At 39.0% G+C, this 20,214-nt stretch overlaps 1 protein-coding gene across 2 annotated transcripts in view; it reads left to right on the forward strand.

The window, feature by feature from the left end:
* Positions 1 to 20,214, forward strand: part of fmn2a (formin 2a) — a 204,677-nt gene that overhangs the window by 1,558 nt on the left and 182,905 nt on the right. The window contains exon 1 of one of the 2 annotated variants that reach the window (XR_008302518.1): positions 19,130 to 19,598. The exons of the other annotated variant lie outside the window; for it this stretch is intronic. The gene's annotated coding sequence lies outside the window, so the exon portion shown is untranslated. Of the gene's footprint in view, positions 1 to 19,129; positions 19,599 to 20,214 lie in introns of those variants that run through there. 2 annotated transcript variants of the gene reach the window in all.

A 20,214-nucleotide genomic window follows, 5' to 3' on the forward strand; every position in this document is an offset into this window, starting at 1 on the left:
AGTAACAGACAGACAGACAGAGAGTGAGAGAGAAAGACAGGGAGTGAGTAACACAAAGACAGGGAGTGAGTAACAGACATACAGACAGTGAGAGAGAGAGAGACGGAGAGTGAGTAAGAGACAGACAGACAGACAGAAAGTGAGAGAGAAAGACAGGGAGAGAATAAGAGAAAGACAGTGAGAGAGAAAGACAGGGAGTGAGTAACAGATAGATAGTGAAAAAGAAAAACAGACAGTGAGAGAGAATGACGGGGAGTGAGAGAGAAAGACAGGGAGAGAGTAACAGACAGACAGACAGTGAGAGAGAAAGATGGGGAGTGAGTAACAGACAGACAGACAGAGAGTGAGAGAAAGACAGAGAGTGAGTAACAGACAGACAGACAGACAGTGAGAGAGAAAGATGGGGAGTGAGTAACAGACAGACAGACGGTGAGAGAGAAAGACAGGGAGTGAGTAACAGACAGACAGACTAACAGAGAGTGAGGGAGAAAGACAGAGAGTGAGTAACAGACAGACAGTGAGAGAGAAAGACAGGGAGTGAATAAGAGAAAGACAGTGAGGGAGAAAGACAGAGAGTGAGTAACAGACAGACAGTGAGAGAGAAAGACAGGGAGTGAGTAACAGAGAGACAGACAGACAGTGAGAGAGAAAGACAGGGAGAGAATAAGAGAAAGACAGTGAGAGATAAAGACAGAGAGTGAGTAACAGACAGATAGTGAAAAAGAAAAACAGACAGTGAGAGAGAATGACGGAGAGTGAGAGAGAAAGTCAGGGAGAGAGTAAGTGAGAGACAGTGAGAGAGAAAGACAGGGAGTGAGTAACAGAAAGACAGGGAGTAAGTAACAGACATACAGATAGACAGTGAGAGAAAGACAGGGAGTAAGTAACAGACGGACAGATAGACAGTGAGAGAAAGACAGGGAGTAAGTAACAGACAGACAGGGAATAACAGACAAAGAAAGACAGGAAGAGAGTAAGAGAAAGAAAGTGAGAGAGAAAGAAAGACAGCATGTGAGTAACAGACAGACAGTGAGAAAGGAAAAACAGGGAATGAGTAACAGACAGACAGGAAGAGAGTAACAGAAAGACAATGAGAGAGAAAGAAACAATTAAAAAGAGAATAAAATAACTTGATGTTAGAAATGGAAACTATCGTGCATGATATCTTTCTTTCTCTCTATCTCTCTTTTTTCTCTTTCATTCTCTCTATCTCGCTCTCTGTTTTGTTCTCTCTCTTTCTCTCTGTCTCACTCTCTCTGTTTTTTTCTCTTTCTTTCCCTTCACCTATCTCCTGCTGTCTGTGAACACGGTCCCTATTCACTGTATAGGGCACTATTTAGGGTTCAGCCATTTTGTTTGTGCGGCTTCTCAGTGGAGAAATGACATTCCTTGAATGTTTTATGACCCAGAGTGTTTTATTACCCAGAGTGCATCATAAATCTAGTGTACTACCGATGAACACTACTTCCACGCTGAGTGCACAATGCAACGCAGTTTCTCTCGGCTCTACATTTTATTGACAGGTGGAGGTGTTACGGCTGGAAACTGTCACACTATAATAACCTGGTCAAAAAAGTAAAAAAAAAAAATAACGGTATTAACTGACTGTTTAACAACACACAAATCTGGTGGTGAACATTAAAGGAAAAGTTTGTTACAGAACCGGATTCTCTCATCTCATCTCATGTCTTGTCTTATATCTCATCCCATATCTCATCTCATCTCCCATCTCATCTCATATCTCATCTCATATCTCATCTCATATTTCATCTCGTCTCATATCACATCTCATATCTCAACTCATATCTCAATACCTCATGTCTCATCTCATCTCTCATCTCATCTCACAGATAACAGCAGTGAGCCCACTATCAAGAACTGTTATTTCATCAAATGTTTGTCAAAATATAGATCTAAAACATAATTCTTCACCATTAGAAGTCAAAACATGATGTTCTTACTGACGGAGAGTTTTACACTGTACACTGAAAAAATGCTAATTGAATTTACCTGATTCAAGTGCATGCATCAGTTCCACATGATTGAATTGAGTTACTTTAACACATACAACCAACATAATTTGATCATGTACTTTCAAAGCACTGAATAAAGTTCCGTGCTCCCACCTGAGCTCAGGATGCAACTCAAGTCACTGGCGTTTTGCAAGTCACATTACCACTGCACTATTCTACCACATGTTAAAATCATGTTGATTTAATCCTATAGTTAAAGTTCCAGTCAGTGCCAATATCCTCACCTGATTTCATAATGTAATTGATTTATATTAATACTACATGAATTGATCACACTCACTTTACATAATTTAATCCAGTCATTACAACCATGTTTAAATTTAGTATAAGCAATAAAATCACATTTTGACGAGAAACTGTGTGAACTATACAGTACGTAATGTGTTCTCTTAACTCCGACCGACCTCAGATTCCCTTTTTTAATTATATGATATTCATCACTATTTTGCTGTCTCAGACAAAGATCACACATTGTAAAAGAATTCTTTGGTCATGATTTGAGTTCGGTGCTGATAGAACGCATAGTGTGATGCTCACCAAAGAGTGCGCAGTAATTTCGGGCAGTGTGAGAAATTTCTTAGCCAAATCTCAGAGTGTGAGGCTCGTCTAAAATCCACCAGTAGGAGGACGGAACAGGATGATGCCTAACTCAAAGGACAGCTACAAATACAGTAGTGGCGAATATATTATTATCATATATATGTACATTACATACACACACTGATCAGCCATAACATTAAAACCACCTACCTAATATTGTGTAGGTTCCCTTTGTGCCACCAAAACAGCTCTGACCCGTCAAGGCATGGACTCCACAAGACCTCTGAAGGTGTGCTGTAGTATCTGGCACCAAGACGTTAGCAGCAGATCATTTAAGTCCTGTAAGTTGCGAGGTGAGGCCTCCACGGATCGGACTTGTTTGTCCAGCACATCCCACAGATGCTTGATCGGATTGAGATCTGGGGAATTTGGAGGCCAAGTCAACACTTTGAGCTCTGTCATGTTCCTCAAACCATTCCTGAACAATTTTTACAGTGTGGCAGGGAGCATTATCCTGCTGAAAGAGGCCACTGCCATTATGGAATACCGTTGCCATGAAGGGATGTACTTGGACCGCAACAATGTTTAGGTAGGTGGTACGTGTCAAAGTAACATCCAAACGAATGCCAGGACCCAAGGTTTCCCAGCAGAACATTGCCCAATCCATCACACTGCCTCCGTCGGCTTGCCCGCTTCCCATAGTGCATCCTGGTGCCATCTCTTCCCCAAAGGAGTGACGCACACGTACCCAGCTGTCCATATGATGTAAAAGAAAACATGATTCATCAGAACAGGCCACCTTCTTCTATTGCTCCATGGTCCAGTTCTGATGCTTCTGCGGTGGACAGGGGTCAGCATGGGCACTCTGATCTGTCTCCGTTTACGCAGCCCCATACAAAGCAAACTCTGTGTGTTCTGACACCTTTCTATCATAGCCAGCATGAACTTTTTCAGCAATTTGTGCTGCAGTAGCTCTTGTGGTGGACAGGGACCAGACGGACTAGCCTTCGCTACCCGTGCACATCAGTGAGCCTTGGGCGCCCATGACCCTGTCGCCGGTTCACAGGTTGTCCTTCCTTGGACCACTTTTGGTAGGTACTAACCACTGTGGACTGGGAACACCCCACAAGACCTGATGTTTTGGGAGATGCCCTGACCCAGTCGTCTAGCCATCACAATTTGGCCCTTGTCAAAGTTGCTCAGATCCTTACGCTTGCCCATTTTTCCTGCTTCGAACACATCAAATTCGACTACTGACAGTTCACTTGCTGCCTAATATATCCCATCCCTTGACAGGTGCCATTGTAAAGAGATAATTAATGCTATTCAATTCACTTGTCAGTGGTTTTATTTTTAATTACCGTTATATTACCATTTAAGCTTACTGTGAAGAATGTTTGTGTTTACATGAGCCTGTTTTCTGAGCTGATTTCTGGATCACACTGACTGATGACGTGAGCAGAACGTTAGACGATCTTCACTGTATAATTTGACATGGAGAACACACATGGAGTTTTGCTTAATAATGCAAAATTCTAGTCTGCTTACATCCCAAGCCCCAAAAAATGGTGTTCATCCCCTAACTATTCCACACAGTGTATCACTTACCCAGAATACAATAAGTTATTACTTACTACAAAATAGTTACAAATACTTCAACAATATTGCAAGAGACTAAAGTTACTACAGTCACTATGTCAGGTGGCACTCCCAGTTACGCCAGAAGGACAGGGAGAATCTGCTACGTCTCACTTTAGCACTTCTCCTTCAACTTTATTGACCACAGTGTCTCCGTTAGATCAACGACGATGCTCCATGTACTGTGAAAAAAAGGCAGAAAACATTACCAATCCTATGACCACAATGATGTAGGTATAAGGAAATGTTTTTCAATTAGCTTCCCTGCTTAGGTTTTTCATAAACGAGTAAAAAGGGCACTTTTTTGCCATTTTATCACAAATACACAGACACAGATTGTAATATTTCTTGATGTGTTTTCTTGATTGCCTTATTAGTTTAGTAACATTTCCAGTACCAAACATAAATCTTTAGAAGTGGAGGGAGGCGTAATCATGGGGAAGGGAACTACAGAGACTGCACAGAAGACAGACGATTAATTAAGAGGGAGAGAGATAATGTAGGCTAAAATTGTACCTCAAGCTATGGCACACTGATAAACGTGAGCAATAATACAAAGCAAAAAGAGTCTAGTCGTAATTAAAGTACCGCTGAAATAAAAATTTGGTATTTGGTATTGCTTTGTGTACCTGACACTTAGTGGACATGAATACCATACGACATCTGAAAAAAAAATAGTGTTGGAGATATTCTTGTTTTAATTTTACCGTTTAAAAAAACAATTAAAAAATTGTGCTGATTTATGTCTAAAAATAATATTGTGATTGTCCTATTAAATGCTCTTTAGCTCAAATGCTCTTTTTTTTTTTTTTTTTTGCTGTGCATCTATTCAGTCATTGTCTTCTTTAGAGAAAAATGGTTGGAGTTTTATCATTTAGGTGAGAGTGGACTTTGTACAAGGTGGCGGTTATGTGACAGGAATTTTCTGAGGTGTTTTAGACGGAGCGAGAATGTGATTCTGCCTTTATACACCATTAGGGCTTCTCCATCAGTAAGAGTAAGTAGACGTCTGTTGTTAATATATTGATGTTCTCAATATTTAGCTAGCTCACTATGCCACTGACAGGTTTGTTTAGATTTGGTGGAGGTGTGATGTACCTCGAGTGTTGCATCACTCTGACCTCCTGTTTCAGAAGGAAATACGTAAACATAGGAATCAAATTCCAGTTAAGAAGCCATTTCATGGAGACTAAACTACTAAACTCTTTAACCTTAGTGAGGTATTCATGCAGTACAAGGGTGTAAAATTAGTACTGAAAGAGAAACAGGAAAATCCTTCTTCATTCATTCAAATGAGGTTTATATTCATGTGTTTGTTCTGATAATGTCACTCTAAATGGACAAAAATTGTGCTCTTTAATGAGTAAAAACTGTTAGACAAATAAAACGCTTCGGACGTGCTGTTATAGGAGAATAATCTTAGTAACTCCACTTCATCACACCACCCCATTGTGGATTATTTTCCTATAACAGCATGGCATGAAGGGTTATATTCCTTATGTAACACACACTGAGTCAGTATGAGGTGTTAGTCATGAGGAGATGACAGCAGCTGACGCTGTGATAGGAGAGCAAATGTGTTTGTTAGAATTAAATATATGGTGTAATGATATTCTGAAGCAAAACTGAAGCAAACAGTGTGTTAACATTTTATTATTTTTTTTAGAAATAGTTATTTATTAAGTTTATCAGTTACTGATAACTGATTAAATTCTCTGGAGCCGATGTAGACACGGATCACAGAGAGGAAACAAGAAATCAGATACAGGACCGACATTTCGTTCTCTTTCCTCACACATACACACACGCACACACACACACACACACACACACACACACAGGTCTCTTTTTCTGTCAGTCACACTCAGGTGTCATGAGGCTGGTTTGATTTGTAAATTAGGGACTAGGGAAGCTTTATATTAGAATCCATGCACTTGAAGAACGTCACCAATCGGAGCTCTGGTTTGAATTGAGCTCAGGCGTCATCACTTATGAAAAACAAATGTAATGCTTAATAAGGGGTCTGTATCATGAAAATGGACTCTTTCCTGTTTTTAGTTATTTTTTAGACTATACAGAGTTTCTGCAACACTGAGAATAGTTCTGCAGTGACAAAAACTATTTTAACACATCATTTAAAGTCACTGACTTTAAGAGATTCATTTAAATAATTCACTATGATTGATCCACAGCACAAACGTCACGATATACATTTGAATAAATCATTTTGATTGGCCACACTATAACAACACACTTTTCTCCTACTTTTTAGCACAACGTATGTGGTTTAGGATGTTTCACGAAGTCCTCTATTAAATAATTATTTCTCCCCAAACAAAAAAATTGTTTGTTTTTGGTGATTCTCCAGCCAACTGCACTTCGAAGTGTACCCAGAGTACACATACACTATATGGACAAAAGTATGTGGACACCTGACCGTCACACCCACATGAGCTTGTTGGACATCCCATTCCAAATCCATGGGCATTAATATAGCACTGGTCTCCCTTTTGCAGCTGTAACAGGATCCATTCTTCTGGGAAAGCTTTCTACAAGATTTTGGAGCATGTCTGTGGGAATCTGTGCCCTTTCAGCCATGAGAGCATTAGTAAGGTCGTTGGACAAGAAGCGCTGGCTTGCAGTTGACTTTCCAGTTTATCCTCATGGTGTTCAATGGGGTTGTGGTCAGGGATCTGTGCAGGACACTTGAGTTCCTCCACACCAGACTCGTCAACCCATGTTTTTATGGAGCTCGCTTTGTGCACAGGGGCATTGTCATGCTGGAACAGGAAAGGGCCTTCCCCAAACTGTCACAAAACTGTAAGCATAAAATTGTCTAAAATGTCTTTGTAAGCTGTAGCATTAACATTTCCCTTCACTGGAACTAATCGGCCCAAACCCTGAAAAACAGCCCCAGACCTTTATCCCTCCTCCACCACACTTTACTGTTGGCACTGTGTTTTCCCGTAGGTAGCGTTACCGCGGAGAACACATTTCCACTGCTCCAGAGTCCAGCGTTGGTGCTTTACACCACTCCAGCCAACACTTGGCATTGCGCATAGTGATTTTGGCTTGCTCTTGCAGCTGCTTGGCCATGGAAATCCATTTCATGAAGCTCCTAATGCACAGTTCTTGTGCTGATGTTACTTCCAGAGGCAGATTTTCACTTGTCTTCAGCACTCAGCAGTCCCTCTCTGTGAGTTTACATGGTCTACCACTTTGTGGCTGAACCGTTGTTGCTCCTAGATGCTTCCATTTCACAAGCATAGCACTTACAGTTGACCGGGGCAGATCTAGCAGGGCAGAAATTTCAACAGTGACTTGTGGCAATTATGACATCCTATGACAGTGCCACATTTAAAGTCTACTGCTAATGTTTGTCTATAGACACTACATGGCTATGTGCTTGATTTTATGCACCTGTTAGCAATGGGTGTGGCTGAAACACCTGAACTCAATAATTAGAATGGGCATCCACATACTTTTTAGTGTATTTATCTTGGGACAGCATTGAGAAAAACATGCACATTGAATAATAAATTTCTCTTTTGAAAGAGCAACAGCAGAACAGCAAAAAGATATCTGTTTGTACTGACATGCAAAAAGCTCTTTTTTTTTCTCCATTAGTTGAGAAAGCTATTAGTCAGCTAATGAATATTGATAAATGTTGGGGAGAGGCAGGAAAACGGTTTATGGAAACAATCTATATAGGCATGACTTTCAGTGTAAACGTCTCCTGAGATGTGTTTTCTAGACTTTTATAAATAATGCAGTAATACACACAAATGGTAAGAAGTAGGACCTTTAGAGGACGTTTCTCATGTGTGTATGTGTGTGTGTGTGTGTGTGTGTGTGTGTTTGACAAGAATTTTAAACAGTTAAAATGTTTCCTTTCACTTTTACATATGTATTTTTAACAAAACACTATTAATGGAGTCCAATTTATTGTTAAATTTTAATAAATGCTGAAATATGTAGGAGGGTTTTGGTTAGAAATGTTTAACCGTATGATAACCAATTCTAAAATATCAAGGTATCCAAATGCATATTAAGCAATACTGAGTATACAAAGTGTTAGTCATCATCAACTTTAAGGTATATAAAGCTGTGTGTTCATGTGTGTGTAATCCATTGGTATGTTTTTAAGAGTGTGTGGAGTATATCCTCCACAATGATAATACAGAATTTGGCTTGAGTCCAGTAAGTCGGTGGTTGTGTCCCTTTTCGTCCTTGCCGGTTTGATGGAGAGAGCCTGATTGGATGAACTCCAGAGACACATCGCTGGCTTTGCTTCTCTTGTATTGCTATATAAGCAGTTCAGATCTTTCCACTGTCGCTCCGCACCCTGTGTGTGGGCATAGCTTAGTATTTTCACACGTCTGACAATCTAGCGGTGAGAAATCTGGTACAATTTACCGCTCAATTCTCATGAACAAGGATTTCATACGGATTTTGTGGTTAAAGGTTTGGTTGTGTTTATGAATGAATGGTGAAATTATTGAATTTGAGAACAATCCTGATCAAAAAAAAAAAAAAGTCTCGTCCCTCTCTCTAACCAACCATTCAGAAAGTTGATTTGAGCAAATTCGTTTGTGTAATTTTGCATTTTTGAAAAGGGTTGTATGAATTCTCAAGGAGTTGAATCTTCCTTTTTTTAGTGTATTTCAATGAAAGCCTGCCTGCAGTCAGAAATAAGAGATCATTGCAGCCAGAGGAACTATGCAAGAGATAGGGATAGCAGAAAAGAGAAATAGAGAAGCAGCATATTGTTAACTCAACATATTGTCAACTCAACATATTGTCAGGAGATCTTTGTGTGACAGCTGCTCTACTCTCACCCATCCAAAATGTACTTGAGAGTATAAACATTGTGCAGGAAACAGAACAGCTGCAATGTGCTTTGGCATCATTTCTACACATCTCAGGAACTTTACTGGAACGACGAACACCTCTCTTCCAGAAGATTCCCCTCAATTGGTGTTGTGATGATGGTAATGGAGAGTGCTGTCTAACACACTGCTACATAATCTCACATAAGTACTTGATTGGAATGAGATGTGGTGAAGGCCACATTTATTATAATGTACATTATTTTCATCCTCATGAGTGGGCTCTCATGGATGGGGTGGCATCATGCTAAAAGAGACCATGCCCATTAGGATAATAATGATTCATCATGAACTTTGGGTTGACTTGCTGTGACACTTCCTACTCTCTGATTTCACTTCATCTCTCTACTTCTTCCTCTCTTTTGACGGATATAACACTTTCCTCATTGCATTGAGGTGATTGTGTTTGAATGGCAGGGCACCTGCAATAGCTGATCACTGCAGCCGAAGTGAAGATGCAAACGGCTCCGTTAATCGACATACTTAATTATTTCCTTCCCAATCTCTTAATGAGGCAATCCTCATGAATCTGACAGCATAGGAGTAAACACATTGCACTTTCATGCACCTACTAAACATAACTTGTCTCGCCATTGTTGTCTGGTTCGCTTGATTATCTCTGAGAAGGTTTTGCGATAAGATATTTCATTGACCTTTGCTAATTATATCCTTCCTCTGGTTCATTTTCACACGTTCCTGGCTAGCGGAATAATTGTGGTTAGAACGTGTCAGAGAACAGACAGGCGATGCTGATCTGACTGACATAATCCACCTCATCATCTGTCTGAATTACCCTTCATTAAACAATCCTGTGACAAATCCAATCCTAATATAATACACACGCACATACACACACACACACACTACACATTATTATGTTGCCATGATACCCAGTGACGCGTACTCCAATTATATTACATCACCAGACCAGTCAACCTTTATGCATTTTGCGTAGGAGCTCCACGAAAACATCAGAGTATGCTATTATTAGTTATCAGACAAAAATATGCCAAAGAACAATCATCTTCTCCATAACAGCATAGGTGCTTTGAACTCTCGCAGGTGTTTTAAATTCTCCAATATTAATCCCCGCCCCTTCCCCAATCTCGTGTTCTCAACTCATGCAGTGCTCTCGCTTACTGTTACGGTAAACAGAGAATGTTCATCAATGTTTCTATCAATCTATCAAAGTATGTTTTATTAGACAAGTGTGTGTTTAATATCAGCATACAGAAAAAGGAAAAAAAAGGACAGTTTTTGACCCAAAAGTCAAACAAGGGCTACGGTGAAGTGTAAGTTCTAACACTTTACAAATAATAGCAGTGGTGATGTGTAGAACATGATTATATAATGCGGGTTCAACACTCAACACTGTGAAAGTGTTGACCACGTGAACGTTAGACAGATGCTTTGTGAAAAGAGTTATATCGAAATATGCTGTTATGTTTTTTAGCTGTTTCCTGCTTGTTACTTGCTTAGTTTTTTGCGATGGCTGCATTTCCTGACTGCACAGCTATGATATATTATTACACCCTCTTGTACTCTCCTTAAACCTGAAATGCTGGAAGTGCTCGTTTTCCTGTCTTTTTTTAGGCTACCGGTCTGGACGATTAAATATCACATTTATCGCGATATTTAAAAATGGAAATCTGTGAGCAGAGTAAAATCAATATTGCATTTTGTATTGAAAGTATTTCATACTTTTGTAGTAAACTGAATATTAAATATATTTTAAAATGAGCAATGATACACAGGTGATATTTCTTCATTACAAAATACTCTCCATGACTGTCCATTTTATGAAACTGAAATGCATCTGAATAGTCACTTGCTTCATTTTAGGTCTCTGTTTACTTAAAATCTGACAGATAACGGAAAAAAATGTAGAATGGAGCAGAAACTTATTTTAAACCAGAACAGACACCACATCTGTGTTCCTGTGTTATTCTTTGCCACGTTCTAACCAGATGTGTTTGCAAGAATGGGTTCAGCTATGATTACACACACACACACACACACACACACACACAAGAACAAGTACTGAAACAAACATTTTTGGCTGAACCAAAGTTCAGAGTACCCTGCACAGATAACCAAAAACCAACAGCTGGAATTGTTTTATCATTATAAATTCATTGTTTATGTAAGAATTTACTTTGCTATATATGCATTCATGCATGAATTTAAATAATTGAATAAAAAATTTGCTCTTATCTGATGTTCACAGGCATTAACATTACAAATAGAGTTCAATATATAGAGAAGCTGCTGCTCAAGGACAACAAAGGTTTTTGATTCAAATCAACAGATAATTAATATTTGTTTGACTGTTTTTTATTTAAATTAGGATTGACAAAATGGCGAAAAAGCCTAATGTAGCACGAACATTCTTAATTTAATTTAAATGTGGGTTGTTTGACTATGACTGCCAGTAGCAAATACAATCATAGTTAGAGTGATATTCATATTATTCTTTTAAAAAATAAATGAATAAAACAAAAGAAGAGAAAAAAATTGAAAAGTCAGTTTTGTTTCCTACAACCCCTTTTGTAAATCAAATGACTCCACATAGTTTGAGAACCAGTGAAATAACTGGGACATTTTACAAACTGAAGCTGAATTTGAATTTTGAAAGTTTGTGTAAACTTCAACAGTTTGACAGGATTCAACAGGATTGAGACAGACTTGAGTTAACAGACCATCCTGCCAGTCAAACTGAGCTCATAGACACAGAGGCGAGGCCTGAGAACCTGCTGTCTTGAAGCAGGATGAAATGATTAATAAAACTCGCATCTTAGATTGACGTCAGCTCCTGTAATCATTAACGCAGTCAATAGGAAATGCCACTATCTTTGAAGTAGTAATATTGAGAGTATTATGATATATTTTCTATAACTGATTATCGACACACTCCATCATGGGTTTGTGGTATCTCAGAGCCTGCAGCGTCAATTTCATTAATAATTCATTCAAACATGGCAATCAATGCTGAAACCAATCAAGTCTGTTTCTCAACCGATCTTTTCAGTACAGCCTGCAGCAATACTTTTATACAAGCAATTTGGAACTGTCAGGAAACTGTTGAGGATGCAAGTGCAGGTACTCAATGGTTTTATTAACCGTTGCAAACAAGACTAACCGTTGCAAACAAGACAAAAACGTAATCCAATAATGTGGTGAAAAAACAGGCAAGGGTCAGGCAATGTGCAAACAGCATAAACAAGGGCAGGCAAGAGCAAAAAAAGTGAATTACAAGAACGAGATCAAACCCAGGTAAACAAACAGTAAATCAAGGCTTGGTATAGTCTGGCACAATGACACAGAGCATATACTTCGCAACGACTATGTGAACTGAGAGTCCTTAAATACTCTGAGTGTGGTAGTGAAGTTGATTGAGTCCAGGTGTGTGTGTAATCATTAATCTGGAGAGTGTGAATGTGAGAAGGTCTGGATGTTGTGGTTCTCAGAGGTCATGTTTGTAGGCTGGGCTGAGTTCTGGGAAGTGTAATTGGATGCTGATTCCAGCGTTGACATAACAGAACCTCCTTCTGAGGTGGTACCTCTGGGAGCGACTCTTTTCCTAGGCCTCCCCAAGGCCGTGGACCTACATGAAATTCATGACATAGTAGAGGGTCGAGTACATTCTGAGCTGGCACGCAGCACCTTTCCTCAGATCCATAGTCCTTCCTGTTGATCAGATACTGCAGCTTACCTCCTCTGCATCATGAATCAAGTATCTCCTTAATGGTGTACGCTGGTTCTCCTTCAATGGCCAGGGGTGCTGGGGGGGTGGAGGGGGGGGTGCCTTCATGTGATTGGACCTGGCGTGATTTGAGGTGGGAGATGTGAAAGAAGGGGGCTAGGCAACTGTGGCATGGTAACTTTGTAGGTTAGATCATTTATTCTTTGGAAGACCTTGAATAGGTTGATGTACCGGGGGGACAACTTATGTCTTCCCTGCGTGACTCTTAGGTCTCTGCTGGAGAGCCACACCCTGTCACCAAGTTCGTAGCTGGGGGTCTGTCCACGCCGACTATCCTCAAACCTCTTGTTAGTTTGGGCTGTACTCTCTAGTGGTTGGTGGGCTTATTCTCACACCTGCTCACTCCACTAGAATCAGCTGTCCACTGCGGGTGAGTCTGTGGGGTTGGTGTTCCATGGGAACAAAGGCAGCTGGTAGCCCAGGATGTGAGGTTGGTTGCAGAGTGCTTCAGGGAGTTTTGGCCATCTTGTGCACATGAAATTCACATTTTTCTCCCTTTACAAAAAGCTGGTGTTTGAGTAACTGCGACAGGATCCTCGTGACATGCTGAATGTGGGTGGTTTTGTCGGGTGAGTAGATTAGGATACCATAGGATATTGTCAATATAGGCGATCACATACTTCCCCAACATTTGCCACAGCAAGTCCTTAATAAGGCACTGAAATGCTGCTGGTGCTGAAGAAAGTCCATATGACATGACGCAGAACTGAAAGGCCGTCTTCCACTCATCTCCCTCCCGGATGCGTACAAGAGTATAGGCACTTCACAGATCAAGTTTAGTGAATATTTTTGCCACCCAGACCTGTTCTAGGGTGGCTGAGCCCAGAGGCGAGGGATGCTGATACTTGACAGTCACTTGGTTCAGTCAACGCATGGCCTTAGCTCAACCCCTTTGTTCTCCACAAAGAAAAATCCTTCAGAAGCTGGCGATGTGTAGGGGTGGATGTACTCCTGTTTGAGGGCTTCCTCTATGTATTCTTCCATAGCCTGTGTCTCTTTGGCAGGTAAGGGGTAAATGTGGTTGTGAGGAGGCGTTTTTCCTGTCAAGTCAATTGCACAATTATGGGGCGATGAGGAGGGAGGCCACTGGCCTTGGCTTTGCTAAATACATCATTGAATTTATGGTATTCTGGCAGGATGATCACTTCGGCTGTGGTTTCGGGGATTTAGATGGAGGTGGAGGCCGCCTGGACAGAGAGCGTGTGGAGACAATTTGCATGAAAATGTGCAGACCAGCATGTGATTTTGTGTTCCTTCCTTGTGAGTCGTGGATTTGCATGCAGGAAACCCCAGCACCACTGGGAACTTGGTTGTTACAGTGACCAGAAGGGAGATTTGCTTCTGGTGTAATAGATGACCTTAGAGAGAGCTCTAAGAATAGAGAGCCGGCTTGTTCCAGCCACTACCCACTGCAAGCTTGCAGAAATGGAGAGCAAACTTGGCAGCACTCTGGTTACTTTTCTTGAGGGGGATGAGTTGCTCACCAGTCTCTTTGCCCTCCGGTGAATGGTCAAACACTTGCTGAAACCACTGTAGGAAGCGGATGTAGGAGATGATGTGCTTTCTTTCCTGGTTCCAGATGGCAGTCGCCCATTCTAACACTTTACCCATTAACAAGTTGATGAACTGGGTGTCTTTGGAACCTTGGAGCGGCGAAGTATTCTGTCAGGAAACTGTTGAAGACGCAAGTACATGTACTCAAAGGTTTTATAAACTGTTGCCACCAAGACAAAAACGTAATCCAATAACATGGTCAAAAAACAGGCAAGGGTCAGGCAATGTGCAAACAGTATAATCAAGGGCAGGCAAGAGCAAAAACATGAATTACAGGAAATAGATCAGGTTCTGGGAAGTGTAGTTAGACGCCGATTCCGGTATTGACATGACAGGAACAAGCTGCAATGTTGTACAAAGAAGAAACTGCTGCTTTTTATTTTTATTTCCTAATTTACTTTATTTGCAAAGTGTTTATTAAATATTTCCACTGATGCTAATGCTAAGGCAAACATACTGAAGCTTGCAAACAAGACCTTTTAATTAATCATGTTTTTTTATTCTGTCCTACATCTTTTATACAGTCACATGACACACTTAAGTAACCTGCTCCAGTCACATAGTGCTAACAATGAATATAAAACACCATATACTGTATTTATTTGAAATAATGGCATTTTTATTGGCTTTTAAACCTAGGTATGAGATCGGTCAAAACTAAGCATAAACCTCTGAGGGGTGATAAAACAGCATGATTTTAATACTAATTTATTTCAAAATGTAAAAGATATAATATAATATAATATAATATGCTTTGTAAATACAATATATTTGTTGGTGGTATCATGATTTTGGAGCTGAATACAGGGTTTAGAAGGCTGTTTTTTTTTGAGTGATAATTTCAGGTTTTGAGTAGTGATTGGTCAGGTTTTGGGTAGTAACTGGTCAGGTTTTGAGTGACAATTGGTAAGGTATTGAGTGGTGATTGGTCAGATTTTTCCACACCAAAATGGCAGCCCTGCTGCTACAGAAAATAACTAAATGGAAGTTTAAATTGTGAAGCATCAATGTTCCCATGAGTATATGTCAAAACTTGTGTACTGTAAAAAACTTTTAATAAAAACTTTGTTTTTAGCAATTTTGACCCAAACCGAAGATAAAAAGGGGTTGACCTGGAGTTTTCACACATACGTACATATATGAAATAACAATTTACATTTTCTGTTTGTAGCTCTTTTTTCATATTTTATGTCTCTTTCAGTTTCCTGCTGCTTTTATAGTGTGCAGTGGATGTGTGACCCTCAGCCTGGTTATGAGCAGAACACTGAAAGTCCTAGAACGGATAATATCTTTAAAAGATGACTGTCTTTTAACTTCACTATTGGAAAAAATCAGGGGACCAAGGCTACTGAAGAGGGTGATCATATTTTATTTGTTTTCCTCTTGGAGAGTCTGTGCAGTGCCACCTTCTGCAGTTTCAAAAGACAAAACATTAAAGAAAGTGGGTGTGAATCGTTTAATACTCCATCATTCGAGACCATGCCAAAGGCGAGGAATCATCTTTTATTCATAGTGGTTCCATGTGAATGTGTGAGCCTGCTGATGAGCGTCCGTGTTTGTGTATTTATAACTTACACATGTAGATTTCATGTTTTTAAACTTTTAATAAAGTTAGAAATCTAAAGATAACAGTACAGTTATTGTGTTTAGAGGAAATTAGACCTTTAGAGGAAATAAGGTGTGTGGTGTTTTAGTTTTTCGTGGCTTTGATTACCGGTAGGATATGATAATAATCACAATGATGTTATGTAAATTCTAAATTGAAAGCAGTTTATTGTTCAACAAGGCTGGACAAATTCCTAGTCTGTGCATTCACTTTTTCATCAGTTTTTCATTCACTTGCCTGGTGGAGAAGCAGCAGGCTCAGTAGGCTATTGACAAACTGGTGCTGTTTTTAAACAGAACATATTAAATATTAAACAGATAAAGCAAATAATAATAATATTATTATCCTCGTCATCATGATTATTATTATTGTATGCTTCATCTGTTTAATATTTAATATGTTCTGTTTAAAAACAGCACCAGTTTGTTCATATATAATGAGGGGAAATAATATACTTCCAGTGCATACATCCACTTCAGATTCATGTCTTCTGAGTTGGGACTTGTAAATATAAAAAAATAAGTATGTATTCATATGCATTTAAAAAAGATTAAAAAGGGAAATTATATGGGAGAAAGTATTCGGACACTATATGTTAAAGTTACATTAAAATAAATCAAGTTCTAAATCAAATGCTGCAAAAAATGTTCTCCGGCAAATTGCACCTGGTATCATTATAAAAGACGTTGCCATTGGTTGGGAAGATTTCATGCAGCCAGTAGCAATCATGGTGAATGTGAAGGAGCTTCCTAAAGTTCTCAGGAACATTAGGAGGTTATTAAGGAACACTCAAATGGGGAAAAAGCTAAAGAGCCATAGCAAAGACCTTAAACATCCCTGTCAGTACAATTGGTTTGATAATACGCAGGTGGAAAGTTCATGGACTCACAACTAATCTTCCCTGGACAAAAGAACCATGCAAGATTTCACAATATGCTCTCAGACTAATCATAAGGAAGGTAAGAGAGAAGCCAGCAGTCACTTGAAAAGAAATGCAGGACGACCTGAAAGCAGCAGGAACAACAGTTACGCAGAAAATAATAAGCACTGAAATGTATTGCAATTACCTCTGTTCCTACACCTCAGCTGAACTGCTCTGCTAAAAAAAAAATAAAATAAAAGAAACACAGAGACATGCGTCTAAAAGCATTTACCTGCATTTGGAAACAAAATATAATTACAACTCTATGGCAATAATTTAGCTCATGATGCTTGTAGAAACAAGGGTTGCACATATGATCCCAAGAACACCAAGAACACAATAGCCACAGTGAAGTACGGTGGTGGGAGCATCATTACACAAGGCTGCTTCTCTGCAAATGGTACTGGTGCATCACACATCTTCGAAGGAAACATGAATGGAAAGATGTCCTGGGACATATTAGAGGCGAATTTAATCTTATCTGCCAGGAAATCAGAATCTGGGGAGAAGAGGGAGGTTTCAACAAGACAACGACCCCAAACATACAACCAAGATAACTCAAGAAGACCTTACCTGGTCCTGCCATTCTCCTGACTCGAATCCCATTAAAAATTTATGGAGGATTTTGCGAGTCCATCAGAGGGAGCCACATAGCCCTGGGGAATTGGAGAAGATTTGCCAAAAATAATGGGCTAAAATTAAACCACAATGCTGCAAAACCCTAGTTACTTCTTATCGTAGACATCTCGTAGCTGTAATTGTCAGCAGTAGCTTTGCAACAAAGTGCTAATATTGGTAATTTGTGGTGTCTGTCTGAATATGTTTTACTCTATCAATTTTGTTTTTTAAACAAATCTTTGTTTATGCTTATGAATACATACTTTTTGTTCATATTTATAAGTACAAAGTCAAAAGACAATGTGTGTAAATCTAAGGTGGAGATATATATTGGAAGTGTTATTAAATAACAAAAACAAAAGTATCCGAATATTTAGTTCCCCTCACTGTATTATTCTATGCAAAGGACCTTGACGCTGTGGATATTCTCTTTTCCACCGGTAACATCACCTATCCTCCACTCCTCAGAGAGTTTAATTTCCTTTCTCCAGGCCATCAGGATTTCTAATTTCAGTGTCCTCTATAACGCCTGACCTAATCAACCGTCACCCCAGACCTTAAACAGACTTTTAACACTGATTACTGAATAATCTCACAGATTCTGACTCTGTATCATCCATATGCACCCATTTTTGTTCCTGTTTATTTATAACCTCACTATCTTCCACGACCCAGACGATGATTAGTTCGGCTAATGATTTCTTCCTTGTGTCATTTTGGAAAAGTTTTTCCTTTGCCATTGAAGACCTAAAGATAACTGAGACGATAAATACCCTTGCTTCCTCCATGGTTGATTATAAACTTATAAATAACTAGGATATTTCCAGATGTAATTAGCCGATGAGAAATCATATTTAATAATGTTGAGAGAGGGAAAGCAGACAGAGACTTGGGAGCCATAACCTCGCTAGCTTCATCAGCCCTATTAGATGTGAAGATGAGATTTGTGTGGCTTTATTGAGAGACGGATGTTTCATGTCATTTGAAGACATGTATCAATAATTCTTAATTATTATTGTGTTGTTTCTAAATGTAAGCTACCAAAAAGGTCTCAGAATTGTAATGAACAAAATCGAATTTGTTTGATTTCAGAAAGATTGAAATCGGTTAGGAAGGAATAAAACACTTGGGGCATGCTGTTATATGAAAGTAATCAGTTACTGCAGATTTAATGTTGCCACTTCAAAGTTGATTATTTTCTTATAACATCAATTCCTGATATGTTTAATGCCACTTATACCACAGAAATTTGCCATGGATTACAATTTTGTATTTATTAAAGAACATCACGTCATGCTTTTTATCCATTTACAGTTACTTTTAATGTTGTGGAACGTCCATGAAACAAGTTAACAGTTATAGTTATAGCAGCTATACAGACATTCTCTCATCAGCCTCTCTTTTTTCTCTCTCTTCTGGTTAATAAGACTTGTCATGAAGCCAAGCAACCAGAAAGTGCAAAAATTTATCATGACAGAAGTCTTACTGACTGTTACAAAGCTGACACTGGAGACTCCTTTAATAAATGTTAAATAAATGTCTCCTTACAGAAAGCATACCAACATTTATTTAACAAATTTTTTCTTTGTTAAATAACATGGTTTTTTTTTATTTCATTTATTATTAGGTTAAGATTATGTAGAGCATAGAAACGTTAATGCAGTACAGTGAGAGTATTAATATAAACCTGGGATTTGCAGCTGCGCTGCTGACACAGCTGCTGTTATGGGAAACGAATCAACCCCTTTCGACCAATCAGATTTCAGAATTTGGTAGCGTTGCGGTAGCAGCAAATTTGAACATTGAACATTTCTATATTGGTCCTCTAGGTGGCGACATGCGTCTTTTACTCTACAGAGAGAGCAGAAGAAATGTAACCGTGTGTTTGCAAAGACAAAGTAACCTGCAACATCGTGTAATGAAACAAGCTTGATAGTTAGCTTGCCATCTTGGAACTGTGGAGAGACAAAAAGGGCCAGAGTGAAAAAAATGCATCAAAAGATGAGGAAAAAAGGCTAAACATCCTCTGCAGCATGTAAGTGGTTTAATTTTCTTAAACCCAAAAGTTTGTCAGGAACAGTTGACAGACTGGCGTGTTTGAATAAAAACTTGTACCAGCAAACAACAAGGTTAATCTTTATTTAAAAACCTAATTTATTTTTATTTTTGAATGAATTCACGGTAGTATTCCACTTTATGACTTTCTCATACATTCGGTGATTGCTGACTGTTAAAATAGTTAAAGTGTTAGAAAGTAAATCTAAAGCTGAAAGACCTAAAATTGAGCATCAGGAGATTGATATAATAATAGATATTGAATAATATGGGAAAGAAAGCACATTAAGATAAGATTTCTGACCTTATCAGTCAGCGGTAATTTGGAAATGCCCAGAATTAAGTATCAGTTAAAATAAGCGAGATGAGTAGTGTTCCATTTCAGAAATATTTTACTTACTTACGTATTTTGAAAAACAATAAATGCTATGGAAAGATGAGGGTTAGAGTTAGCAGTTGTAGCTTTTATCCTTCAAACAAAATGGCTCCTGTGCTTTAATATCCCTGTGAATATTGTGAGATTATTTTGCTTAGCCTTGAAACATTCTCATACATTTTTTATACAGAAAGTTTCAAGATTTTTATGTGCAAATTGT

The sequence above is a fragment of the Pangasianodon hypophthalmus genome, chromosome 10 (genome assembly GCF_027358585.1).
Source record: "Pangasianodon hypophthalmus isolate fPanHyp1 chromosome 10, fPanHyp1.pri, whole genome shotgun sequence".
Classification (NCBI taxonomy): domain Eukaryota; kingdom Metazoa; phylum Chordata; class Actinopteri; order Siluriformes; family Pangasiidae; genus Pangasianodon; species Pangasianodon hypophthalmus.